The sequence below is a fragment of the Podarcis raffonei genome, chromosome 11 (assembly GCF_027172205.1).
Source record: "Podarcis raffonei isolate rPodRaf1 chromosome 11, rPodRaf1.pri, whole genome shotgun sequence".
NCBI classification, from domain to species: Eukaryota; Metazoa; Chordata; class Lepidosauria; order Squamata; family Lacertidae; genus Podarcis; species Podarcis raffonei.
Genome location: NC_070612.1, coordinates 59,308,784 through 59,336,548, shown reverse-complemented (window position 1 = coordinate 59,336,548; position 27,765 = coordinate 59,308,784). Strand labels below are relative to the sequence as shown.

Genomic DNA, 27,765 nt, shown 5'->3' with positions numbered 1-27,765 from the left:
CCAGACACGGGGAAAGGTGTTTTTGCGGAGGGCGGCGCGCACTCCCGCTGCCGCCCCGGATGCGCGCGCGCGGCCAGATCCCCGCCTGACTAACGGGCTCTTCTCCCCCGCCTCCCTCCCTCCCCGTTTTTATTTTGGATTTGAGGCTGGGCTCATTCCCCCCCCCCCCGCTTTTCTTTTTTGGTCAAGGAGTTTCTACCCCTCCTTGCGTCAGCCTCACGTCACTTGGCCGGTGGCAGCCCCCGAGCTTTGGGGCTGGAGCAGGAGGCTGGAGCCGCTCTTCGCCGCGGCGCGGGAAGGAGGAGGAGGGAGGCGGCGGCAGCGGCGGCGGCGGCGCGTGGGGCAGCGAAGCGCCTTCTCCCCCCACACGCAGCCCGCTCCCTCCCTGCGGTGTTGGCCCACAGAAGCGGGGCAGGAGGGCGGCGGCAGTGGCAGTGGCAGCTCCCCCCGGGGCTCCTAGGTAGGAGCGCGGCGGGCACCTGGCTGAGGAGAAGCGGCGCCCTGCTGATTATTCTCGGGGCAAGGCGCGCGCAGGGCGGGAAGCGGGAGGGGGGCGCGCGCGCAGGGGGGGGGGCAGGCGAACCCTCGCGCGCCTTTGCCCGCCTGACCCTCACGGGGCGCTTCTCTCTCTCCCTCTCTCCCTCTCAGCCTCAGCCGGTCTCCTCTCGCGTCTCCCGCGTCGCCTCACAGGACTTCTCGCCGGAGCGCAGGAGGCGCAGTCGCCGCCTAGGGGCGAGGCAAGAAGGCGGCCGCTGAGGCGACGGGAGCCTCGACGATGCCCCAGTGACTGGATTGATTGCGTTTTTCGGGCGGGAGGGCGAGCGCGAGGCCAGCAGCAGCAGCAGCAGCAGCAGCGGCTTCCTCGGCGTCGCCATGGGGCCCTGGCCCAGGACGTGGTGCTGGCGGCGGCAGCAGCAGCAGCTGCACGGCTCCCCGCGGCCGGCGGCCACCCGCTTCTGGAGCTTGTGCTGGCTGGTGCTGGGCGCCTGGCGGGGGCTGCTCGCCTCGGCTTGCCCCGCGTCGTGCACGTGCAGCGCCGAGCAGATCTGGTGCCTGGAGCCCGCCGGGAACCTGACGTCCTTCCCGGTGCTGGGCAAGAGGAGCGCGCCCGAGAAAGTCACCGACATGTGAGTGGTCCGGGGCGGCCGGGGGGCGGCGGGACCGAGCGGGGAGGCTGCGATGATGGATAAACCGTATCCCAATATCCTATCAGTATCATCATATCACATAGATAGGTACATGCTTACATGCACACGCGTGTATCTGGCAAACTAAATAAGGCAATCCTTTCAGATTTCTCATATTTGCAGCCTATGTGAATGACGCAGACAGGTACTTTCCTATTTTTTATTTCCAATAACACCCGCTTTTATATGCCAAATGGCCATTCGAACCTATTCTTTTGGTGTGTTGTTTTTTAAAGCATTCATCACATTAAAGGCTCATGATTCTTCCCTCTCTTTTAACAACACACACAAGATCTCATAGCAACAAACCTATAAATTGTTCAATTCGGACTAGGCATATCTATTTTTATCTGCCACAAGTTTTGTATAGTCACCATTCTGGTGCTGTGACCGTATGCCAGTAGACCGCTTCTGTCCACCTTTGGAGAATGGAGCCACATAAAGACTAACCACTATGTTTGCCTCTGTGCAGAGCCAGCGACAGTCTGTTGTAGCTAATAGGCATGAGAAGGACGGACACCCTTGCGTTGTGAGCCGCTCATCTGAGAATGATAATGGGGTTTTTTTTACCTCTTTTTGGCATCTCTTTCAGAAAATCTTTCTGCACTACCAAAACATTTCCCTCCATTCCTGTGTATTGGAAAAAGGCATCCTAGCCGTAGGCAAATGGGCTGTTCCTAAAGAGATTCTGCATTAAGGAAACTGTCTGAGACCTTTTGTAAAGGCTGTGTAAGACGAGATGGTCTGTGTATAGCAATGCACTTGCTCAAAAGGCAACTCACTGGGAGCCTAAAAGCCTCAGCTGATCTAATTTAGATTTGACTTTCCCTGAGATATAATTTGGAAAGCATTTAGCTTATAAATCTTAATTGCCCACAGTCCAATTTGCTGGGAATAAACTAGATGATAAAGCAATAAAGGACATGGATTGGTGTTCATTTTAGTACAAGGCTAGTATTCTGTTACAAACCTGCTGTCAGATTTTGCTGCGGAGAGAGGCAGGAGAACTTGAACATTCCTGCTTATTATTGGGTTTTCACAAGCTGTTAGTGTTCTAAAAATAAGAGGGAACAAGGGCATATAGGCTAGCTGTGTGTAGTAGGCAAACACGAAAACACTGTTTGTTTGTATCATTTTTGTTCAGAGACAAGAAAAGCAGATGAGATTTATTTTCTCTTCATAGACTTTGCCCGTTTTCATGTTTCCTTAACAGCGTAGATGGTGTGTTTTGTCCTCACTTGCTGTTACATATTCTTCCATATAAAGTATATGAAGAATTGTGTAACAGTAGTACTGTAAATAAAGAATTCCTTACTTTTCCTTCCTCTAGGATAGGTTACCTCTTAGGTTCCCAAATTGTGGTGTGGGCCTCCCCTTTGGGGTCATAGGAGACTTTGCATGGAAGCCATGCTATGCCAATGAGTGACTGGACAGGTGGGCTCATCTCTACTACCACCAACCAAGAATTGGGTGGGTTGAATGCCCTGCAGCAGAGGACCATCAGCGATAAATACTGGGCTTGTGGGGTAGCTCCTATTTGCCCAATTGAATGAGAGAAAGAAGCTTGAAAGGCTGCCGTGTTATTTCAACAATATTTCCTTGTATATGATCAGAGATGCTCTCCTCTAGCACACAAGCTCATTTGTAGAACAGAGTTGGTGCTGCATTAGTGACTTGGGGTGTCAAGAAGGTAAAGTAAGTTTCAGTCAGGGTGGAGGGCAAATTCAAAAAGTTTGGGAAATTCTGGATTACACCATGTATTAACCTTACTATTACTATAGCAAATTGAGTCCCTCTTAAAAATTAGAGCTGCTGGATTATTTTAATTGGAAAGTACTTTGTTTAGCTTCTCTTTTAGAACACAATGCTGATTTATCAACCCAGGCTTCTTTCCCTCTGAAATAGGTAGCTGAGTATAGACTATATACTTCAATAAGAGATAATTGTAAATCAAGAGATGCACGAGATTGCTAAAAACATTTTATTCACTCTTCCACATTGAGTGCATTGTTTATTTGCAGAATTTCAAGATACGTGGTAGTGTTCAAGAAGTATTTTTAAAGTTTTTCCTTTGCAGTTTTTTTTTAGCTGAAAAATCCATTACCTTCATTATCAATTTCGTAAAAATCCTTGTTCTGGGCTCCCTATATACAGTTCATTGTAGTTCTTCTGCAGCATTTCCCAGTGTCTGGGTTTGGTAGAAAGTGATGGATTTGTTTTCTATGACATTGTTCAAAGGGCTTATTTTATTTTGTAGCTCTTTCTTTGACAATAATAAAAGCACATATTTCAGAAGGTGATAGTGACAGTTTGTTTTAATGGTTTTTTGTTCATCTTCAACTCAAGAAAGGTGACATTGATTTGGTACCCCATCCTTTCAGAGCGTTTGTTGTGGAGGAGGAAGGGAAAAGGAGAATGTTAGCCACGTTGAGACTCCTTAGGGTAGTGATAAAGCGGGATATCAAATCCAAACTCCTCTTCTTCTTCTTTCACTGACACCATCAATCACGAAAAAAATATCCCCTTGTATTCTCTTTAACCATTTCTATTTAATTTGAAATTACCCTGAAAACATACAAGTTAGGTTCATTTTCTCCTTGCATTTCTGAAGTCTCTTGGCAGTATTTGTCCCCCCAACCCGTTACCACCATTTGATTTTGATATCATCTACATCACGAATTAGCCACAGAAGAATGGCTAATTTCCCAGGAGATCTTATTGTACAAATTCAAGATACAAAGCATTGAAATTGGCCTTGACACCAAAGGATGAGCAGCTCAAAGTTGTTCATTATTACTCATTATTAAATGTGGGAATTATTTTAGGGTTTCTTTGTAATATTTATGTGGCAACTGCACCATAAATAAACCAACACTTTATATCTGGCTTCCAAAACTACACACAAGCTACATACATAATTGAATGCTTCCAGCCTGGTATGTCTCATGCTAGTTCATCAGGCATTAAATAATAGCTTTTTCTGTTCTATGTGCTGCATATTATAATAGGTGGAGTTTTGCATTCTTTTCCCATGTTAAAAACATGATGTTCCTAACTTGTGATTTTCTTTTTCTTTAAAAATATTGGGAGTGATTTTATTGCATGTGTTTTCCTATGATCGGTAAATCTCAGCTAATTTAGGAGGCAAACTTTTTTTGTGGGTTTGTGGGGGACTTTAAGGCCTTGTTATTGGAGTCAGTGGAATTTTTCTGTAGAATAGGAGATACACTGTAAAATGGAGGGCTTGCTCGGTTTCAACTTTCCCATGCTTTGGTATGGTACAACACAGGGAAGGTAGAAGGATGGACAGTGGAGTAATTCGGTGGGTGGGAGGGATAAGATCAGCTCAGAATAAGTTGTAAATGTGAGGTTCTGATGTCCTACCTAGGTGAAAATGCTACATTCTTTTGGCTGCCAGACATTAAGATAAATTACTGTTTCCTCACAGAAGCTGACATAGAACTCACAGGGTAGAAAAAGAGAATATCATTGGCTTTATGTATGTGGTTTGGGACTGGGCTGATTGAACCAGTTAGGGAGAAGAAGGAATTTTGCCTAAAGTGTTTTGCAGAATCTTTTTTTAAAAAATCTCTCTCAGTAGATTATTCACAAACTTGCTTATCTTTTTAATGAATACAACAGACATGGTCTTATAAGCCTGTGCTTATAATGAGATTGTGTTTGATTCTGTTCCTTGGGGTCCTGGTGTGGGCTTGAAAAGCTTTTGCTACGTATACACACTTGCGATGGTTATTGCTCCGTAATGGGCCATAATCTACTTCTGACATGATTGTTGCAGGTTATTGGCTACACAAATATTCTGATCTTTGCAGTGAGACACTGTAGTAGGGAAATTAATGTAGGCCTTGCTTAGCTGCTGTTGTTACTAACAGCTGAGGAACAAGTGTAAGGTATTTGTTAAGACAGAGAATTCAAAATCCGCACTAGAGGCATTTCAAGGTAGATCCCCCCCCCGCAGCGGAATTTCTAGAGTTAAAACATTAAAAAGATGGCTAATGGACTTCTTAGAGTTCTTGATTAATATTTTCTCTTGTGCTAAAATATTCAGTTGCAAAAATCGGGGTAATGTCAATAGCTTATCCTATCAAACTATTTCCTTATAGACTTCTGTATATTGTAGTAGCTAAGATTAGCAGTTCTTCTGTCAAGCTATTACTTCAGACAACCAACGTTTGAAATTAATTGTTCTATTTAAGAACGCATATAATGTGCCAACAAAAAAACAGGCAGCTATTCAACTCCTCGCCATAGCACTGAAAAAGCAGGTTGTGTATGTGTATATTATGTATATCTAAAAGCCACAGCGTGAATTTGTAATGTGCTTGTAATGTAAACCACTTCAGACCTGTTAATAAATGAGGCACATTGTGCAATTTAAATAATAAATTATTTAGCAAGGTTTGTAAGCTTGTGCAGAAAGGGGGGGTGGGTGGGAGAGAGAGAGATGCTGTTTGCATTCCTGTGAAGCTTTGTCCCGTTAATTTCTTGGGTCTCTTCCATGTTTCGCTCATTATGCTCTTTGCGTAATACAATAAAAGCACCCTCGTTCTTTTGCCCATTTGTTTTTATTTAATGGCCACTGCCAACTTCTACAGAAAATTCTGCTGAGGTTGAATCTGTTTTCCTCTCCGGTGATTTGGAGGTGCACAACTTCACCTCCTCACCTTGTACCACTTGAACCAGACGCTGTTTTCTCCTTTTCATGAGGAGGCAGCAGAAACACAGGCAAGAGCCTGAGACTTCTAGCAGGTTGCAATCTGTCCCCAGTAAGTATTATCTGAACAGACCCAGATAAATGTCTTGATGGAGATAGAAGGGACACCAGGCTGCATGTTGTGGTCATATCTACACTGATACTTCAGGCCAGAGAAATTTGCAGTGGAGGATATCATGCAGGATATCATGTACTTTTATGTGCCCGGGAAATTATGTGATAGATTGCCTTGTAGTAACTTTTAAAGGGACAGTTCATTCATGTTTTAAAATAGCCAAGCTGTCTTAAGATAAGTAGAAAACATTTGCAGGGGCAGGGTTATCTAGGCAAGCTACTGAACATACGGGGGGGGGGGGGCTGCAGGAATATGAAGGGCCAGCTCCGCCCCCTTGATGATGCTGTGCATGCCGGCAACTCTTTTCAGTGCAAAGTCAGGCAAGGGGGTCTCCTTAATCTCACAAAGGGTTCCCAATGGGGTTAGAAACCCTGATGGGCCATGTTTCCCGTTACCTTATTGGAAACATTTCACATGATGAAGGGAGCCTTCTTCAGACTCAAATCAAGTTACAGGTGCATGTTGTGCTGTCCAGGGGCAGACCACATGATTAATAGAAACACCTGAGGAGGTCTTCTAGCTTTTGCATTTTCACTATCGTGGTTGCCATGGCCTCCTGTTGGCCTTTCAACCTGTTTTGACATGGGATTGATGATGCCCAATATTGCGCTGGGAAAAGCTAAGCTCCAGAAGACAGGGAGCACAACACTTTTAATGGCGCATTTTGCAGGATTCATTTTGTAAGGTGTGAAACATAAGGGTAAAGGTACCCCTGACCATTAGGTCCAGTCGCGGACGACTCTGGGGTTGCGGCCCTCATCATAGATAACTGTAAATAAACCTATATTGGTTCAATACGGTGGTACCTCGGGTTACATACGCTTCAGGTTACAGACTGCTAACCCAGAAAGAGTACCTCGGGTTAAGAACTTTGCTTCAGGATGAGAACAGACATTGTGCAGTGGCGGCGCAGCGGCAGCTGGAGGCCCCATTGGCTAAAGTGGTGCTTCAGGTTAAGAACAGTTTCAGGTTAAGAACGGACCTCCGGAACGAATTAAGTACTTAACCCGAGGTACCGCTGTATTTTGTTATATTGTTGTATTGTTTGTTCTGATGGCTTAGACTACTCACATGGTACTTCTGAGCAGATCCTCTTCCTTTTTGCTCAAGAAAAAAAGGTGTGAGTCAGATCTTTTCAAAAGACATCTATACTAGTACTGCCTAAAGCAGAGTCAAGACTGTGGGTAGGCAAACTTAGGCTTGGGGCCTGGATCCGGCCCAATTGCCTTCTAAATCCAGCCTGTGGATGGTCTGGGAATCAGCGTGTTTTTACATGAGTAGAATGTGCCCTTTTATTTAAAATGCATCTCTGGGTTATTAGTGTGGCATAGGGATTCGTTCATTCCTCCCCCCCCCAATATAGTCCAGCCCCCCACAAGGTCTGAGGGACAGTGGAGCGGCCCCCTGCTGAAAAAGTTTGCTGACCCCTGGTCAAGACACTGTGAACCTTCATTTAGTGCTAAAGAAGCCCACCATCAATTTTCAGATAATTGTTAACCCAGAATAGCCTTATTCACCCAGAAAAAAAATCCAATGAGTTTGATTGCACCAGTTTTCACATTGTATTGGTTCAGCCACAAGTCACTCTATTTATCTATGGAACTTTGAAAATTGGACTCTAGTCATGCTTATCACAATCACCATGGGAACCACTTCCCTGTGGAGAGATCTCATGCCATGTGGTAAGCACCTGAGGGCCAGAAACACATGTGCAGAGCTAATTGTGTGGGTCCTTCTCACAGAGGCGGATTTAGGGAAGTGTGACTGAACTGGTCGCACTGGTGTGGAGCCTTGAAGGTGTTGCAGGAGGCGGCACAACTAGTCATAGCTGTCCACTTTTCCCTTTTCTTGCGAGGAATCCTATTCGGAATAAGGGAATTTCCCTTTAAAAAAGGGAAACGTTGCCATCTTTGCAACCAGTGCTTTTTTTCTGGGGGGACGCAGGGGTACGCATACCCCTAAACATTTTGTGAATCTAAGTTTGGCCTCATTGAGGGGCAGTATTTCAATATGAGTAGGAAAATGAGAGTACCCCTAAACATTCTTTAAGGGGGGAAAAGCACAGGCCACAACTATAATGTAGAATGGAGGGTGAAAGGCTGGGGGCGCCAAATTTTGGAGTTGCATATGGCGCTGGTGGAATTTGAGATCCCAAGGTCTGCCACTGCTTCCCACCCAGAGAAGTAGTGAGAAGAATCTGTGCAGTTGTTACTGCTAAAACAGTAACATGGGCTCTCATTAGGGGGGGGAAAGATCCTATGATACTAGATATGGATAGCACTGCAAACATAACTGTTGTGGGGTACTGTATAAAATGCATAAATCTTCTAATAGTAGACTTGGGTAGCGTCCGTAGAGCAGCAAGGGAGGTGTATTGGCATGCATCAGGGCACCTCAAGCACTGCAAAAGTATGAAATATCATTAAGGTGGCAATTCCTTTGAAGAAATAGAAGATATAGAAACATGATTAGTCGCACCAACAGGGTAAAGAACAGCTTCTATCCATGGGCTGTTAGGCTGCTGAATGAAAAGATAACAACAGGGCAACTGACTTTCAGGTTTGGTGGGTGTGCGTCAGTAAACGAGGGGAATTAAGGCTACGAGAGCTGAGTGGGGGGGTGCTCTTGTAATCTCACTGTATACAACTTGTACAAGTGACAATAAAGTATTTCAATTCCTCCCATCACCCCTGTTTCACCAGACCAGTGAAAACTGAGTACATACTTGGTACCCATGGAGCTTTGAGTGTCAGTTGGAAAATAAAAATAAAAGATGGGAGGGGCAGGGGGGAGGAAGATGCCTTCCTCATCACTCAAGGAGGACTGGCTGACTGGAACTCTGAACAGGAGCGCTCCTGTTTGGAGGTGGGTATACAATGCAACATTACGTTGCGGATCCCACTTGTTCAGTTTTGATAACAAACCAGGAATCTTTTCATGACTAAATTGTTTTGCCTCACTATTTTATCTGGGATCTCTTATTTGCTTAAGAGGATTTTCTTGTTGTGGTGCCATTTTAGTCAGTGTGTAATGGTTGGGGGGGAAAAAGGCGATGTATCAGACTGTGTGGAATTTATGGATTAATTTCTCAGAGTTGCCGAGGAAACCTTGCATAGTGTCTTGTAACAAAGAATGGCTTCTTTTCAGCACATAAGAAAATGATCTATAAAACAACTTCAGATTTTTAGTATGATTCTTCTTTTTACCAAATTCTTCCAAGAGATTCTGGCTTGGAAAAACTCAAATGATGTGCTCAGTATGAATTCAGATAAACACTGCTGATAGCTTATTGGAATGATAACTTTGGTTTCAGTCAGAATCTTTCTTTTTTTAAATTTATAATTTTTAGCATGGAGTGGCAAGAACAGAGGGAAGCTTAAACTGAATTAAGATAAGATAGAGATGTTGGCGATTGCTCAGTCTTAGGAGGAGCAGTTCTGTGTGTTATTGAGGAGGTCACACTCCCCTTGAAGGACCATGTGTGCAGTGTGCTGTGTGTTTGGATTTTGGTTTGCTCTTGAATCCTTAAAGGTAAAGGTAAAGGTACCCCTGCCCGTACGGGCCAGTCTTGACAGACTCTAGGGTTGTGCGCCCATCTCACTTAAGAGGCCGGGGGCCAGCGCTGTCCGAAGACACTTCCGGGTCACGTGGCCAGCGTGGCAAAGCTGCATCTGGCGAACCAGCGCAGCACACAGAAACACCATTTACCTTCCCGCCAGTAAGCGGTCCCTATTTATCTACTTGCACCCGAGGGTGCTTTCGAACTGCTAGGTTGGCAGGCGCTGGGACCGAGCAACGGGAGCGCACCCCGCTGCGGGGATTCGAACCGCCAACCTTTCGATCGGCAAGCCCTAGGCACTGAGGCTTTTACCCACAGCGCCACCCGCGTCCCTCTTGAATCCTTAGGGTGGGGCTTTGTCCAGGAACCTATTTTTCCTTGCTGGGCTGCTGCATCCGCTGTGTCTACTAGAAAAATTTAACCCCTGAATGGCTTGGGATCTGTATAGCACAGAGACTTCCACCTTCCAGAAGTGTTTCCCTGCTTTCTTAAATTATTTGAGGTAATCTTTCTCCATTTACTTGCTGTGTTGGAAGTTTAGACTGATGGTGAGATGGGCTAGAACCTTTTTTGGTTGTTGTTGTTGTTGTTCTAGTACCACAATTATAATCTCCTTATGGTAAGCCGGGTAGTGTTCTTAGGGATTTTATGAAAAATTGTGACATTGTCTTTGCTTACAAGTTCTACAGTGTGTAAGCTGATTTTAATTCTACTTGCAGATTGTACAGCTGTTTTACAACTTGCAGCTTTGTTATTGTTCATAGAATTCGTAATGCCTGTAACCTGCCTGGAATTAATAAAGAAGCATGGGATTTACTTTTGCAAATGAATTAGTTGTGTATAGTTTTGATATGGGTCGTGGAATATGAAGGAAGTAGTCATTCAGGACAGAAAAGAATGGCCTTTTCACACTGATGACATGTTTAGAAATAGATCTCATTGATTGTGAGAATAGACTCTTACTATAATAAAGGACATGGGTGGTGCTGTGGGTTAAACCACAGAGCCTAGGGCTTGCAGATCAGAAGGTTGGCGGTTTGAATCCCCGTGACGGGGTGAGCTCCCATTGATTGGTCCCTGCTCCTGCCGACCTAGCAGTTCGAAAGCACATCAAAGTGCAAGTAGATAAATAGGTACCACTCCAGCGGGAAGGTAAACGGCATTTCCGTGCACTGCTCTGGTTCACCAGAAGCGGCTTAGTCATGCTGGCCACATGACCCGGAAGCTGTACGGCAGCTCCCTTGGCCAGTAAAGCCAGATGAGCGCCGCAACCCCAGAGTCGGTCACGACTGGACCTAATGGTCAGGGGTCCCTTTACCTTTACCTATAATAAAGTAAGTGTTTTTTGGAGGTTTTTTTTTTTTTTTTTAGAAACTCAGTGTACTCTGTATCAGATAATGGAAAGTTTATGGAGCTCTATGCATGGGACCGGGGGTAGGGTAGGTGGCATAAGGTATATCACACAACAAATGGCTGCTTTAAGGGGAAGAAGGCAAAAAGGAGAACAAGCTCCTGTGCTCACTAATGCAAAACTCCTTATTGTAGGTTTAAGAGGAACCTGATCCCCATTTAAAAGAGGTCTTGCTGACTACTGTAGCACTAGGGATTTGCAGAAGGGCAAGGAGGTCAAGCTGCAAAGCTCTGTATATTTCTCACTTATCAATACCGACAGAGGGTCCTGGCTTCTTCTTTTTCTTTTGCAGTTGAAGTCAATATTAATATCCCAAGCTTAGAATCAAGCCACAGCTGAACGTAGTTTAAGTGGCATTTAGTATTTGACATTCTTTGCTTTCTTTCAGGACTAGTCTGAGGAACATGAAGGCTCTATCAGAATTGGATTCTTGAGCCCAGCCCCCAACCCTGTTGTACACAGAACTATTTTGCATGGTACACAGAAAGAAAAGAAAGAAAGAAAGAAAGAGATGAAGGCAGGCTATCATGGTTGTCACATCCAACCATTGATAAGAATATAGCTGAGTCAATTCATTGGTCCATCTAGCTGGGCACTGACTTGAGAGTAGCTCTTCGGGGTTTCAGGCAGGAATCTCTTCCAGCCCTACCGGGAGATAACTAACCTGGGGCCTCCTCATGCAAGGTAGATGCTCTACCACTAGACCCGGATGATTTTTCAATATTTCGTTCTGAATCGGTTATGAAGTCCACAACATGATAATGGTTTCATAAAGCAGGTGATGCTTATGGCAGTATCTGGGAAAGCAGCAGCCAGCCAGCAGCAGAATCTTATCAGCCCTCCCAATATACTTCTTTCGAATTTGCAGCAAGCCCCCACTCAGCAGTCTAGTAGCCAGTGGGACAGGTTGATAGATGTGGTTTACAGAGATACTGGTCTGAGCTGGCTCGGGGCTTCTTGCTGGGAGCTCCCTTTCCCCTTTGCCCCTCCCTTACCCCCTCCCCCCCCCCCGGTGAAAGAAGAAACGGGTCTATGGAAATTTTATGGAAACCCCTGTTGAAGGTGAATTGCCCACCTGAGAGCTCCCAGTTAGTTTGGAGTGGTGATAGCTGTATCCATTTAGCAGTGGCATAAGCCAGCCTTCATTCCATGCCTTGAAGCAGATAGTATTTGCATGCATGGTGCTAGACTATGTGATTCTCAGATATGGTAGGAGAAAGTTGTTTATTATGATGACAAGAGACCAGTTTTTTAATGGGTTCATGAATATTGACCCGGTCTACTAATCAGATTCTGTCTCAGCTCACCACCAACGCCTGCCCCTCCCCTAATTATGTGGCACGTGCATTGACGGGGTGAGGGAGGATGGAATTTGGCTTATGTGCTGGTGTTTTCTGGCTGCTCTCCCAAGTTCTCTGCATTTGTCAAAGGACTTGGGGAGAGGCAGGACCCTGCGTCTTTGCTCCCCTGTCTTCAAAGTTTCCTCCATTAATCTAACACAGGTATAGGCAAACTCAGCCCTCCAGATGTTTTGGGACTACAACTCCCATCATCCTTGACCACTGGTCCTGTTAGCTGGGGATGATGGGAGCTGTAGTCCCAAAAACATCTGGAGGGCTGAGTTTGCCTATGCCTGATCTAACAGAACTCGCTGCACAGCAGTGATGGTTCCACTTGTATCAATCTGTTCTTGTGCTTGTTATCAAATAGCAACCCACACACCCTGCCTTGAATATCTCTGTGATGGGGCAGCATGTTCTCCATTACATCCCACTGGGATGTGCATCTTGCCCCTAAGTGTTGCCACTGGGGCATTAGTAGGATTTATGGCAGTTTTATGGCCTCTTAACTCTTCATTCCTCCTTCCACTCTCTCTGACTGTTGGTGTGAAGTCAGCAGTTGCTGTGTGAAGTGGAGGATACCATAGGGTAAAATCAGGCATCCTGGGCAAATCGCCAGCAGGCACTGGAAATCAACCAAATGAACATGTGGGAGGAGCAAGGGTGGATGGGAATTGATCCTTGTGATTGGCAGTCACACTTAGGGATGGATGGATCAGTTTGTTTCCAATCCGTATCACTTTTATATATGTTCATTCAAAAGTCTATTCCAGATCATTTCTGCATTAACTTGCAAATTTTTAAAAATAAGAATGTGTAAGCAACTTTGCATTTAAATATTTAAATGCTATTTTGAATGTCTTTCATCGCGAAACAAGTGTTTATAAATGTGTTTTTTAAATGTAAATATTTTGGTTAAAGTATGCATTTTATGTGCATTTGGGTATATTTTTTGGAGCTGGGAACTGCATTGCACACTTGGAGAAGTGGGAAATCTGAAGGTTATCTATGTTCCGTTTTGAACATTAATCCAGGAGATGCAGATCAGGCCGATTTGCAATAACTGAATTCCTCAAGCTAGACTCTCAGGCTAATGTGTGCATGTGTCTCGCTCTCCCTGTCCCACTCCTAGTTTCCCAGACAAAGCAGGGGAGTGGTCAGCTAAACCAGCAAGAACTGAAGTCCTATGAGAACCAGAGCCCTGGCAAGGGAGCTGTCCAGCAGTACCAGCAAGGTCAAATTTCAAGTGCTGATTAGCAAGGGGGAGCCAAAGAGACAGCTAGGATTAGGCGATGGTCCATAGGATTATTGTACAACAGATTCCAAGCAGCAGCTGAGGGTTTTTGTAGTCAGTGTGGACTTCAGAGTGACCCTGCCCTTGACCATTGCTTAACAATTAGACTTATTCTTATCCCACCCTTCCTCCTAAGCATCTCAGGGCAGCACACGTGGTTCTCCAGCTACTGGCTTTATCTTCCTAACCCCAATATGAGGTAGGTTGAGATTGAGAGGCAGTGGGTTGCTCAAAGTCACCACCTAAGGCTAAGCTTTGTGGCTGGGCAGAAATCTGAACCCATTTGCCTCTGACAGTGAAGATAGAACATTGTGGCTAGTAGCCATTGGTAGCTTTTATCCTCTGTGAAATTGTCTAATCCTCTTTTAAAGCCATCAAAGTTGGTGGCCATCACTGCCTCCCATAGGAGGGAATGCCACAGTTTAACTATGCATTGTATGATGCACTTCCTTTTGTTCCTTCTGAATCTCTCAGCATTTTAGCTTCCTTTGCTGTCCCTGTGTTCTAGTATTATGAAAAAGAAAGAAAAACTTTTCTCTGTTCATTTTTTCCACACCATGTATAATTTTAAACACCTCTATCATGTTCTCTTACTTGCTTGTTCTCTGAACTTAAAAGCCCCGAATGCTGTAATATTTCCTCGCAGGGGAGTTGTTCCAACCTCTTGGTCATTTTGGTTGCCCTTTTCCAACTCGAAAATATCTTTTGAAGTAAGGTGATCAAATATTATTATTGCTGCAACTATTATTAACCTCTCAGTGGCTTTGGACACCACCAACCATGGCATCCTTCAGGAGCAGCTGTCCGAGTTATGGGTGGGTAGCACCATTTGCTCTTCAGCCTTATGGAGACTTCCTTGTGGGGTTCCTCAGGGTTTTATCTCCCATGCTGTTTAACATCTACGTGAAACCATTGAATGGGGTCATCTGGAGTTATGGAGTACGTTGTCAGCCTGGCACCTTCATTATATATCTTTAGGTGCCAGGCAAAAACATTCCTCTTTTCCCAGGCCTTTGGCTAATTAAACAATGTGTGGCCTTTTAAACTGTGTTGTTATTTTGTTTGTTACTACGTTATGAATTTTGTGTTCTTATAACTGTTCTGTGATCTTCGGGTGAAGGGCGGTAGGGCTTGCCAATCAGAAGGTTGGCGGTTCAAATCCCCGCAAGCTCCCGTTGCTCAGTCCCTGCTCCTGCCAACCTAGCAGTTCGAAAGCACGTCAAAGTACAAGTGGATAAATAGGTACCGCTCCAGCGGGAAGGTAAACGGTGTTTTCATGCACTGCTCTGTTTCGCCAGAAGCGGCTTAGTCATGCTGGCCACATGACCCGGAAGCTGTCTGCGGACAAATGCCGGCTCCCTCTGCCAGTAAAGTGAGATGAGCGCCGCAACCCCAGAGTCATTCACAACTGGACTTAATGGTCAGGGGTCCCTTTACCTTTACTAATAACTGTAGACAATATTCCAAGGGCAGTCACATCATAGATTTGTATGGTTTTATTGACAGCTTTATTTTCATTCCCTTTCTTAACGATCCCTGTAATGCCATTCACCATTTTAACAGACCTACACAGCTCCACACTGCGTCAACATCTTCGCTGAGCTATTTGCTAGGACCTCAAGGTCTCATTTCTGGTCAGTCACTGGCCAGTGCAAAAACTCCACCAGTGTGTACACAAATTTAGGATTTCTTGCCCCACTTGATGCACTAACTGAAGCTGATGATAGATGCTTTTTATCAGAGAAGCCACCTGGGCCCCTATGGACAAAGAGAGTTCTAACAGTAACCCTGAATTGCATACCTGTTTCTTCAGTGGGAGTGCAACCCCATTTAAAACAGGCAGACTCCCCAGTTATCATCCCTGGGAACCACTTAGAAGAAGAAGAAGAGTTTGGATTTGATATCCCACTTTATCACTACCCTAAGGAGTCTTAAAGCGGCTAACATTCTCTTTTCCCTTCCTCCCCCACAATGAACACTCTATGAGGTGAGTGAGGCTAAGAGACTTCAAAGAAGTGTGACTGGCCCAAGGTCACCCAGCAGCTGCATGTGGAGGAGCGAGGAAGTGAACCTGGTTCACCAGATTACGAGACTACCGCTCTTAACCACTACACCACACTGGCTCTGTCTTCGTAGGATTCAGCATCAGTCTACTGACCCTCATTCACAGTGCCCTAGAAGAGTTGCTCATGTAATCAGATTTCCTCTTACAAATCCCAGAATTACCTCCTATGCTGTTTCAGAGGGTCACAGACCCTCCAGGGCAGCTTTTCAGAGGACACATGGAAAGGGATAAGTTCAAAAATTGTCCCCTTTTTCCATTGACGGCATCCTATCAGTGACACTCGCCACATGGGAAATCTGGATCCAACCTTGATATATAGTCTGCCTTGTTTCAAGAAGAGGGTTTGGCACATTTTCTCCTTTTTCCTAATGACCAGCACAGTTGAAGTGAAAGTTAGGTGAATCCCAGGAACATGGCTGTTCACTAAGGAATGTTTGTTCATTAACCTTCAAAATGTTTTCCCCCAACACAATGAAATAAAGCTCAACAGATAACCGAGGAGTGTTTTGTTGGGGAGGGCGAGAATGGGAAGTGGGTGGAAAGTGTGTATTTGTAATTATGTTTTCCATAAAGGGGATTTATGGCAGTAGAGCTTGAGCCGAATTGCAGTATTATTTCTTTTTACCTAAGTAGTTCATGCTAGTGTGTGGCGGGTTTTTGAGTGTGCTGTTGCTGCTCTGAATTGTGTGGGTCAACTTCAATGTTGCTTGTACAAGACATGAACATCAAAAGGCTTAAGTAGACATATTTTGGCTATCAAACTGTTTTGAAGCATTGGAAAAGACTATAAACATGCCATGTTAATTTTTTTTAAAGTGATTATTTACTTGGAACAAACTATGTTAAAGGGTCCTAAAGCATGAAGTGTATTAATGTTATGAGTTTGCTGATATTCCTTAGCTTTTCCAAAATATTTGGGGTGAGTGAAACTGCTTTTGCTTGTGGCTGTATGTGTCATAAGCTAGTTTTGGAAAGATTAATTATCAGTTCTAGTATTCAGAAATGTAACATCTTTTTTAAAGAATAAGACACACGAGGAAAGTAATTTCTGGTGGGAATATATGAGTATTTAAATATATGTGCATATAAAAATGCAAGTTCGCTGTCTATCTTAGTTATATACCTAATTGGACCTTCTGTATGTTGCAGTCTCATGTCTTTTAAAGTTTCTTACATACTGGACATTCAGTATCCATAATATATTTCATTGGCTCTAAGCAAGTTGTTTTTAAGGCTGTAGTAAGGTCCATGCAAGACCTCAGCCATCCAAGGCTATGTTCTGCATGATTGGCAAGCTAAGTTGGTTGGTTTGACAGGTTGGATTACGTGTTGCTGCTGGTGGGACCCCCATAATCTTTTGTAAGATCACTGCCCTATCCAGGTACCCAATCATCGAGTTTCAGGTATTTGTCCCTATTTGTGGGCCTGCAAGACAGAATTTGGATTCTCTTTGTGTGCCATCCAACTGACTACCCAATGGTACCTCTCTCTGAGTTGGTAGAGGTGGTCTCAGGGGTGTTGGTGGTCTCCCTCAGATGTATTATGCAGAGAAGGATAGGAGTTTAAGGTATTTTAAGACCATTGAGAATAGTGTTCCTTCCCCCCTGATATTTATTATTTTGCTGCTTTGTAAACCATTACATACCCTTCTTTGAACTTCAACATTTGTACTTTTCTATTTTATTGTCTTAACCATATTTCTCTGTGCTACCTTGAGGGCCTTTTGAAAATAAAAATGGCATACAAACGTAGACTTCATCCTAAACTAATTTAGCTGATGAAAGGATTCTCTGTGTGTTTATTTTGGGTTGAGAGAATACATACCAAATACATAGCCCTTGAACTTGCCAGGTTTTAGTTCTGGGGATTTTAGCCAGGTTAAGATGGTAGCTGTTTTTTGAGCTGGGCTGAAATATCATAGAAAATAATTCTTTTGCTCTCCCCTCCAAGAATTATTCTTTAAACTCATACGTGAATTGCCGTAGAATTTTAGCCCCACCATGCTCCCATCCCCAGTTTTGTTACCTGTGATTATTGTTTAATATTGTTACAGGAAGCAATGGGCTTGAACTGTATTACTTTCCAGCCACCCCATTGTTTACTCCACCATCATAAAGTAAAAATAGTTACTTTCTGTATTAACCGATCTGTTTAAAAACAATAATTTCCCTGCCCATCCCACAAAAAATTCTCTCCTACTCCAGCCCAGAAAACTGTTGAGAGAAGACTGCCTTCTCTCTGGAGAATATTCAGCGAAACGGTGGATAATGGAAACTGTTTTTGTTTATCTCTCGACTTTTTCTTTTACCATATACAACAGAGCCTACCCTGATATTCCCTGTTTGGGTTCTGAGAGTATCCATGTGCAGATGCCAAATTTTACAGCTAAATACAGTAATAGGAATTTGGAAGAGAAGAGCGGAAGGATGGAGATAGGTACTGCATGTTGATAAGAAGAAGGTCGTCATTGAGTATTGTTGTGGCTTTGCCTAAAGAATAAAATAATGAGAAAGTGTACTTATCTTGTAGGTCAGTTGTGATCCCCACACTCTGCTTAAGTTCTAGTAATGGGGCTGGACTGGGCTGGTTACAAAAGCTTTAGATCTCAGGGTTGTTGACATCTTCCTATGGCATACAAATGGAACATTGGGGCTTCCATAATCCGCTCATGCCTTAGAGTGATTTTCTTGTAAGGCTATTCAATTAAATAAAAGGAAAGCTATTTCTAAGAGCAGAACACGCTACATTTCTCAAGATTGCCCTCAAAAAGCCATGGTAATGTCAGAGCTTTTAGGAATATTAATGTTTGATAAGTAACATCAAGGTAGAGTAGTTGTGAAAGAGGCAGAAATAGCCTTTAGCCAGAGCAGAGGTTTTGCTTCAAACCTCTGTCTGACTCAGGAGTCAGTGCACAGATCTGTACGTGTGGCTGGGATGGAGAGCACACGTCAGTTGCTGTCATCCCCACCCCCAATTAACCCAGGTGATCTGCATTGTAGTCTGCAACACCTGGTGGAATGAAGCAAAAGCAGTACTGTACGTTGATACCAAAGTGCTTGCAAAGCAGACAGTTCTAAATTATTCAGGCAAGTGAACATTGCTCCAAGCAGAGGCAAGTAATATACTCTGCATAGTTCAGCTTTGCATAGTTACTATCCTCTGGCCCTTTGGGAGAATTCCTTCCTGAACACCACTCTGCTCCCTGTCAGTGATAGTACTCTGAGCAGGAGGGCCAGTTTGAATAAAATATTGGTGGGTGGGGGGCAGCTAAGCCACGCCCCACATAACTGATCACGTGACACTGCATACACACCATATGAATGGCAATGCCCATCAACTTTGTGGAGGACCGGCCAACTCAAATATTTTAGGGGGTGCAAAGGGGCCTTGGTTTCTAGGAGTTGGCTCTTACAAGCATGTGACAAAGTCTGTCCAATGAGAGTCACCCCTAACTTTACTGGGCAAATGTTTCCAACAACATCCAGTTAGGCAGGGTGTGGTAATCAGTACTTGATCTCAGAAGATCATAGCAGTGAAGTGAAAGATTAAAATCTGTAAACAACCTAGCAAGATCCCCAAATCCTATCACTATATCAGTGTAGTTCTTTGTCCCATTCTATTCTGTTCTAAAATGTTATTCCTCTAATAAGAGTGAAGCCTTCAGGCTTTCAGCTTGAAAAAATAAGGACAATTTTATAGCTAGTAGTAGTCTTTTAATTTAAATACCTTCCTCCTATTATATCTTGTCTCCATTGTTATTTTACTACAGTCATCGTGTCACCATTTAAATTTAAGTAGATCAAATTCTCTTATTCTGTATTCATTGTAGAATTCTCTATTTGTTTAGATGGCCTACATTGTCTTGTGGCTTTTTGCCTTTTCAAAATGATGGCTCCCTAACTAATAACATGTACTGTTATGCTTTTAATTTATTGGTTTTGAGCTCATCCTGTTTGTTCTACACAGCAATTCTCCATATCTCTGTTATCCGCAAGCTTTTCCAACATGCTCCTCCTTTCTATCCAAGATTGCTAATGAAAAGAGAATTAAAATAATAATTCCAAGATCAATCCATAAGCATGACCTTCTGGTTCTGAGTAGAAAGTTTAAATTACAGTTCCTATGTTAATATCTATTTGTAGAGAATTTACATTTAAGGTAAACCAAGTGGGGTGCATTTCCTGGTCCACCCAGCAGAGGGCCACAGGCAAACACCCAAAGCAGTGATTGGTGTAAGCCTGTAAGCCTTCAAGCCATGGTTCTTTGTCCCATGCTGAATTTTATCTATCCAGTTTGCTCCCTGTTGGGAAAAGTGACAAAGAAACAGCATGGAGGATGGTACCTGACAAATGCTTAGAGCATTTCCACCACAACAAGGGGGCACCAGAGGACACATTTTTGCAAGGTTCCCCTTAAACTTGGAGCTGCAAGAAGCAGCCCATGGGGGGGAGAGATTTCAAATGCCCCCCAGCTGCAATTCTTGGTTTTAGCACTGCGTAGTAGAGGATCCACAGCTTGTGTCACATTTTAGTGACCCAAGTGCAGGACCCAAGAGACCAGGCATTTGATTATATACTCAGGGCCGTCTTAAGCATATCCGGCGCTGTGGTGCTAAGATCCCTCTGGTGCCCCCCCCGGCAACTCCAAAACAAGGGAGGGGGTGGTAGAAAATGTCCTCTGCCTCTTACACCGCCCCGATCCCCGGTGTGGTGGCAGCGATCAAGCAGGAAAACTTGCTGGCGGACATGGCGCCTGAGAAGGCAGCCCAGGAAGGCTGCGTGGCACCTTTTGCCAGGACGCAGGAGGAGGACAACGACCGGTAGCAGGGCTGTCTTTCACAGATGCAGAGGCTTGGGAGGGAAGTTGCACACCCGCCAGCCATATAGTTGGCAGGGTGCAGCTGGCGGGCGTGCAGGGAAAGGGGAGGCTGCCGGCAAAGCCGCGAGGCTCCCCCACTCGCTAGGGCACCCCTGAGAGACCGGTGCCCTGCGCAACGAACCACTAACACCAATGGGAAAGACGGCTCTGTATATACTAACAACATTGTGAAAGTAGATTAAGAAGACTGAAAGGCTGGTAGTTAACCTGTGCTGAACTGGAGTAAAGCTGATGCTTTAATGTTTTTTCTTTTTAAAAAAAAAGCACGCATAAGGGGTTACATCCTTAGTTGAAAGATAATAATGGGAAGAGGAATGTGTAGATTGCCCTTATGTGTAGGGAGAGTGTACCTAAGAAGGAGCCTGGTTTTTGTTTTTTAATGTAAACAAATAGAAGAATTTAGTAACAACCCTAATTTATCCTTTCACGAAACAACCTGATTTTGTAAACAGGTTTTGAACATTCAGCGTGAGATCCTTTGCCTAGCTTGAGGAGAGAATTGCTCTAATGTGAACTGACGATCAACAAGGGGTTTATCCTTATTATCTCTAGTGTTGTTTCATGAGTTTTGCACTGTCTCTTAATGAGCACTAAAGGTTTAGATGAGTTTGCCTGTGATGGCTCGCAGGGGGGAGATTGTGAATAAACCTCTCCCATAATTTCTATTTTATTTTATATTTATTTTTCTGTGGCTTTCCTGTTCATCCCCTGCTGTGCTGTCACTGTGATATGATGCACATGATACTGGCGTACTATGCGATGAAGACCAATGTATACCAACAGTGGCTGATGTTTAGACTTCTCAATAACCTTCAGTCTAAGCAGCGTTTGAGGTCATAATTAGGCATGAATTTGGAGGGAAGGTCATTGGAAGTAGTGGCAGATGTTTTCCCTTGAATCAAGGGCGTGATAAAACGTTAAATGTCTGGTCATTTAAAAATGGATCCAAACTAGCAGACAGTCAATAACTTGTATCAAATTTGTACAGATCAGTTTTTGTAATTTTACATTTTAATATTCCAGTCTAAACAATTTTCGTTGTAGTTTTGTCTCCACACTTTAAGGCTTGAGATCCCTCAATTACTTACAGTGTTCCATTAAGGTTAAACTCAATTATTTCTCATCAGATCTCTGTTGCACACATTTAAATCACAGTGTCAAATTATAATCCATGCTTGGTAGCCGAGCATTCTGTGTTTGTGTTTTACTCAGGGTGTGATGTGATAGACACACAGAGTTCATTAGGACTAAGATCATTATACTTGGCTAGTTATCTCTTCTGCTTTTTCAGAGAAAATAATCAACCTAGAAAGGAGTAAATGAAATCCATTGTGGTATAATGGATTGAGTGCCAGAACAGGACCTCTTTAAACCTTATGCTTGTATTCTTCTTTCTTATGATGCTCCTGCAAGCCTGTAGCCCTATTTGGGTGTTAGTAGTTCATGAAATTACCAGTGTGTGAGGGAGAGAACAGGGGTGTGCCAGTCTGCCCTGTCCCTGCTGCTGTATCTACTGAAGCCACCTCTGCCCCAGCTGCCAGGGTTCTAAATCATATAGGGAGCCTATGCATGTGTAGCAGGCCCCCAACTCCAGACCTTCCCAACAAGACCTTCCCCACTACAATAATGCATCAACAGCCTTCTTAACTGGCATCTCTCTCTCTCTCTCTCTCTCTCTCTCTCTCTCTCTCTCTTAAATAGTTACATTGCAAATCAACGGAAATTAGAAAGCATAAATGAAAGTGATGTCAGAAGCTACGTTGGATTGAGAAATTTGTGAGTATATCATTTTTCATGTTTATTATTATAAACCACGTGTCTTTGTCCATTGTTGCATATGCTCTGTAGGGGCTTAGGCAGAGTTCCTGCATATTTGGGCATCCCTGTCTATTTTAATGACAAGAACAACTTTGCAAATGAAAAAGAATATATGTGCTCTCCATTGCACTTTGAAGCTCTCACATGCACCGTGGAAGGCTTAATAAGGGCAGTAGTGCTTAATAATCTTTAGAATCACAGTACTATGTGCCTTCCCCAAATGTGTGCCCTCCAGATATTTTGAACTACAATGTCCATTATTTCTGAGCATTGGCCATGTGAGCCTGATGAGAGTTGTAGTCCAAAACATCTGGAAGGGACCAGGTTGGCCATGGTTGCGTTAGACGGGCTGTGGTTACTGAACCAATATAAATAATCATGAAGTACCTTGAGCTATTAATGTAAAAGATAAAGGACCCCTGGATGGTTAAGTCCAGTCAAAGGTGACTATGGGGTGTGGCACTCATCTTACTTCAGGCTGATGGACCTGGCATTTGTACACAGGCAGCTTTCCAGGTAATGTGACCAGCATGACTAAACCGCTTTTGGTGCAACGGAACATCGTGATGGAAACCAGAGCGCACGGAAACACCGGTTACCCTCCCGCCACAGTGGTACCTATTTATCTACTTACATTGGTATGCTTTCGAATTGCTAGGTTGGCAGAAGCTTGAACTGTTATGCAGCATTAAAAAAGGATTGAAGATCACTTGACAATTCTAACTTGCATTTGTGTTTTTTGCCAGAACTGTGGTGAATTCAGGTTTGAAGTTTGTCTCAACCAAAGCTTTCCTGAAAAATCCCAGCCTGCATTACATGTAAGTAAAAACTCACTTAATGGTTCCAGAACATGCAAAGCTTTATCATACATCATTACCTTATTTGCAAACCATGTGAAGAAAATTAGAGGGATGCTATTTAAAAACAGCAAGTTGTGACCTGCCCCAAAGTATTGCAGTGTATCATTGGTGCTTCAAGGCTCCTGATCAGGGTTCACACCAACCTGGAACAAACATGTTTTGTGGCTTGCAGAGGTGTTCAAGTGTCTGTTCACATGTGTGTGTAGATTTCAGGAGAGGGAAAAGAAAACAACATATTTCTCATCCCCTCAAAGCCTTTCTTGGCTGTTCTAAATGACAGGTTTGGGCTGATTGCCAGCCTTGTACCTATATCACTACGTAGCAAAGTGGATGTGTCTGAAAAAAGAAATGGAAAAATATGCCATTTTCATTTTCCTTCTTCTTGAAACCTCTCGACATTGTGAGAACTGGAAAGTTTTTTACCTTAATCCTGACCCTGACCCTAATCTGTCCTGTTATGGGTTCAAGCAGGCTAATCCATTGCTCTCCCCTTTACTTTATTATTTTTCCTCTAACACCTTTGAAAGCATTGAGCATTGTTGAACCATTTTAGCACTACCTTAATTTCCCTTTTCATTAATGCACTGCTTACATTTTTCTGCATGCAGAAAGCACTATATTGTTTGTGGTTGACCCTGTTTTGCTACCATACTGATGGCAGTGGATTGTTCAAGTTCAGTTTAGAAAGAATGATAAATGGAAAGCATCTAGATATATCTGGTTATATGTTGGAAGTGTGTTTTAAGTAAAGAAGTGGTTGCTGATTTTGCTTTTCATTCTGGATTGTTAACAGCTTGTGATACGGTATGATGACTAAATAGCCATGGATTTCAAGCTTGAAATCTAAGGGAAGAAAACTATTAGATACCAATGACCTGCTAATTGCCACTTTGCAAATTCCATGTTTTATATTTACACATAAAAATATCATGTATTCCTGTGAGACACACAGCACCTGAGCTAGCAGCAGAATGCTGATAGAGATAGCCATTTAAATACATGTGCATATTTGTCTATTGTCAAAAGCAGTATACTGCAGATATACAGCATGTACACTTGGATGCACATTCTAATGTATCTGAAAAATGCTTGTGATACAGCAAGTGATATGCCTGTGGATATTTACTGTTGTATATATGTTATACAACAAGAATACTTTATTGTGGTCCAAAGACCCACAAAAAAAAATTCAAAACTAGATACAGTTAAAACAACCAGACAGACAGATGGAAAAAACCAAGGCTGTCATTTTGTTTTATCTAGGGCATAATCATCTTTGTTTCTTATAACCTCCGAAAGAAACTTTGCCACGGCCAGTGTAATATCATTTGACCTGTCTTCCAAAAGATATTTAATATGGGAGGCTTCAGATTTTCCCGGCAATCAGTTGATCCCTTGCTTGCTCATATTGCCCACAATGCAGTAGGATATGCTTCATACAATCAATGTCCTGGGAACATAAACAAAGCCTATTCTGATAGGGGATGCCTCTCAGTCTGCCATTTAGAACTTCTGAGGGAAATACATTTAGTTTGGCTTTGGTAAATAAATGCCGATATGTAGGTACAGACAAATTCGTAAGGTATGAGGATATCTGAAAGTCGTACCCGTATTGGATTCCAGCTGTGACTGGGCTACAAATTACATATGATTGGGATTGCAGGTTGCTATGTGAGATGTCCCAAAGCCTTTGCCTCAGGGATTCAAGGACAGTGTCGTAACCCAGATGATATAAGAGGGATGATGGCAGTCCAGTCGAGGTGGCTTTCCTGGCCATAGTTTTCAGCCATGGGATGACAAACTTCTCATTGGTTAAATGTACTAATAATCCCTTCCCCAGGCCAAATACTGAGATCTTGAGCCAGTATCTCAAGGCAGCCCACCATGCTTTGGTGGAGAGTGGGCATTCACCTGTTTTCAGAAATAGAATTGAATTTGGGACACAGTTTGGGACCTGTAATAGGGACTGAAGAAACTTTGCCCAGAACCCGTCTAACTTAGGAAATGAAGCGTTGTACCAGATGTTAGAAGCATAGAGAATTTGGGAAACAGATTTTGCATTAAAAACCCTTATGGCTGATGGAAAAAGAATCGGAGTATAGCGAGTTTGCTTATCTCTGCCTTTTGATAGGCGGTCTGCCTGTGGCAGTTCCAGGACTTTGAGTGATGAAATAAGAGCCTTAAATACCAGAAGCATTTGAATATATGTTATGCAGCTACATGTTCTCTTGAAAGATGTGATTTCTTGAGTTTTGTCCATGAAACGTATTGCATAGGCCATATTGGGATGTCATGCTAAACCATGATTGGCTTGTTACAAACAAATCATGTTTAACATGAATGGCAGCTTGTTGCTTCAGATGACATGACGAGCTGTTGGTTAAGCCAGGAGTGGGGAAGCTCAGGCCTAGAGGCCACATGTGGCTTCTGCACGCCCCTCTGTCAGGCCACACACCCTTCCCCCCAGGCCTCATCAACCCTGCTTTACTTCCTTGAGAGTTTCTGCCTTGCTGAAATGTGTTCTTGAGCTCTGATATTGCCCCTTTGTTCCTTGGATGGAGTATATAGAGCAGGGGTAGGCAACCTAAGGCCCATGGGCCACAAACTACAACTAATCCAGAATGCAGCAGTCAGACTGGTGACTGGGAGCAGCCACCAAGACCACATAACACCGGTCTTGAAAGACCTACATTGGCTCTCAGTATGTTTCCGAGCACAATTCAAAGTGTTGGTGCTGACCTTTAAAGCCCTAAACGTCCTTGGTCCAGTATATCTGAAGGAGCGTCTCCACCCCCATCGTTCTACCTGGACACTGAGGTCCAGCACTGAGGGCCTTCTGGCGGTTCCCTCACAGGGAACCAGGCAGAGGGCCTTCTCGGTAGTGGGACCCTCCCTGTGGAACGCCCTCCCACCAGATGTCAAAGAGAACAACAACTACCAGACTTTTAGAAGACATCTGAAGGCAGCCCTGTTTAGGGAAGCTTTTAATGTTTAATAGGCTATTGTATTTTAATATTTTTTTGGAGGCCGCCCAGAGTGGCTGGGGAAGCCCAGCCAAATGGGCGGGGTATAAATAATAAATTATTATTATTATTATTAGCCAACAGGGGTCATTTAACCGGCCCACCAGGCGCCCCCGAACCGAGCTGTCCACTCGGCAAGTCCCCATGATATGCTAAACCAGCCTGGTGCAGGGACTCACTTCCGCGGCGCTGGAAATCACATCTGCTGGAGTGAACCAGCCCAGGCGAAGTAAACCTTGCCGACCCCTGATATAGAGGAATGTGTGTAGAACATAGTCTACTGTACAAAGGTTGCATTTACACTGGATGCTCTGCCCACTTTTGCTTTTGACCCTGTCCCTCCCCGGGATGTGGCCACGACAAAGTAGTGTGGTCCTCAGACTGAAAGAGGCTTCCCATCCTTGCGTTAAGCAAAAAAGAAAAAAGGGGGGGGGAGCAAAAGCTTTTGAAGTCCTCCTGACCACACTGGAGGAAGAGTGGGAAGGAGGCTTGCTGTGGACGGTTCTAGTCAATTGGAATAATCGTTTACCACAGCCTTCCTCAGCCGTGGTCCATCAGGTGGTGTTGGACTACAGCTCCCATAATCTCAGACAATTAACCATTCGATCTGGGAATGATGGGAGCTGTGGACCAACAATGGCTGAGGAACCCAAGTTGGGCAAGACTGGTTTTGCGTGGCATTCAGTCATTATTCATTTTCATATTAAGCTGAAAACAACCCAAAACAACCCCCCCCCCCACTGTATATCCTTGAGTCTCATTAACATTGGTGGCAAAAATCCAAGTGATTTCATAGGGAGTAATGTTTGCTTTTTCTACTGAAGTTTAAATCACCAGAGTGACAGCATACATTTATGCATTTCGCTGTTTCTTGTCTTATAACAATTGGTGCACATCTAGGATTTGGAAACCATTTTTGTTTTTGTTTTTTTGGCAGACGTTTTAATGAAGATTGATATAACTGCATGAACTTTCCAACTAAGAAAACTATTTTGGCTTTAATTATGTCACAGGATGAGCCTTTCAACTCCTTTTAAAATCCCTTTTTAAAAATAAACTGATTCCCAACAGTATTTCATGTGAAAATACTAATGATAGCAGTGGGCACTTAAAGCAACTGCAATAACGTCAGATGCTAAAGAATACATTTTTTCCCCTCCCCAGATGAAATTTGTGTAGCCAAAATGCTTTCCTTTAGCTTGATTATTTGAAATCAGTAATAATGTAAACAAAGGAAAATAAACATTCCAGTAGATATTCCTTAAATGTAACTTACAGCATCATTGATGCAGTTCTGGCATTCTCACTGACTTCAAATTTCAAAACACTAACACTTAACAAGCCATTGAACAGCACTGTTTTAGCAAAGCCACCTGTTTGTAAATTCAGCAGTCAAAATCATTAATGACTTGTTATCGTGCTGTATGAACAGTCACTGTGTATTTAAGTGCCTGAATAAGTATTGTACAGTATGTGCTCT

At 43.6% G+C, this 27,765-nt stretch overlaps 1 protein-coding gene across 8 annotated transcripts in view; it reads left to right on the top strand.

Annotated features, from left to right (window-relative positions):
- Window positions 1–894: 894 nt before the first annotated feature.
- Window positions 895–27,765, top strand: part of NTRK2 (neurotrophic receptor tyrosine kinase 2) — a 180,176-nt gene continuing 153,305 nt past the window's right edge. For 4 of the 8 annotated variants that reach the window (XM_053408872.1, XM_053408870.1, XM_053408871.1 and 1 more), the window contains exons 1-3: window positions 895–1,127; window positions 22,286–22,360; window positions 23,149–23,220. The gene's annotated coding sequence lies outside the window, so the exon portion shown is untranslated. The remainder of the gene's footprint in view (window positions 1,128–22,285; window positions 22,361–23,148; window positions 23,221–27,765) is intronic. The other 4 variants (XM_053408873.1, XM_053408876.1, XM_053408874.1 and 1 more) reach the window with 2 other exon arrangements.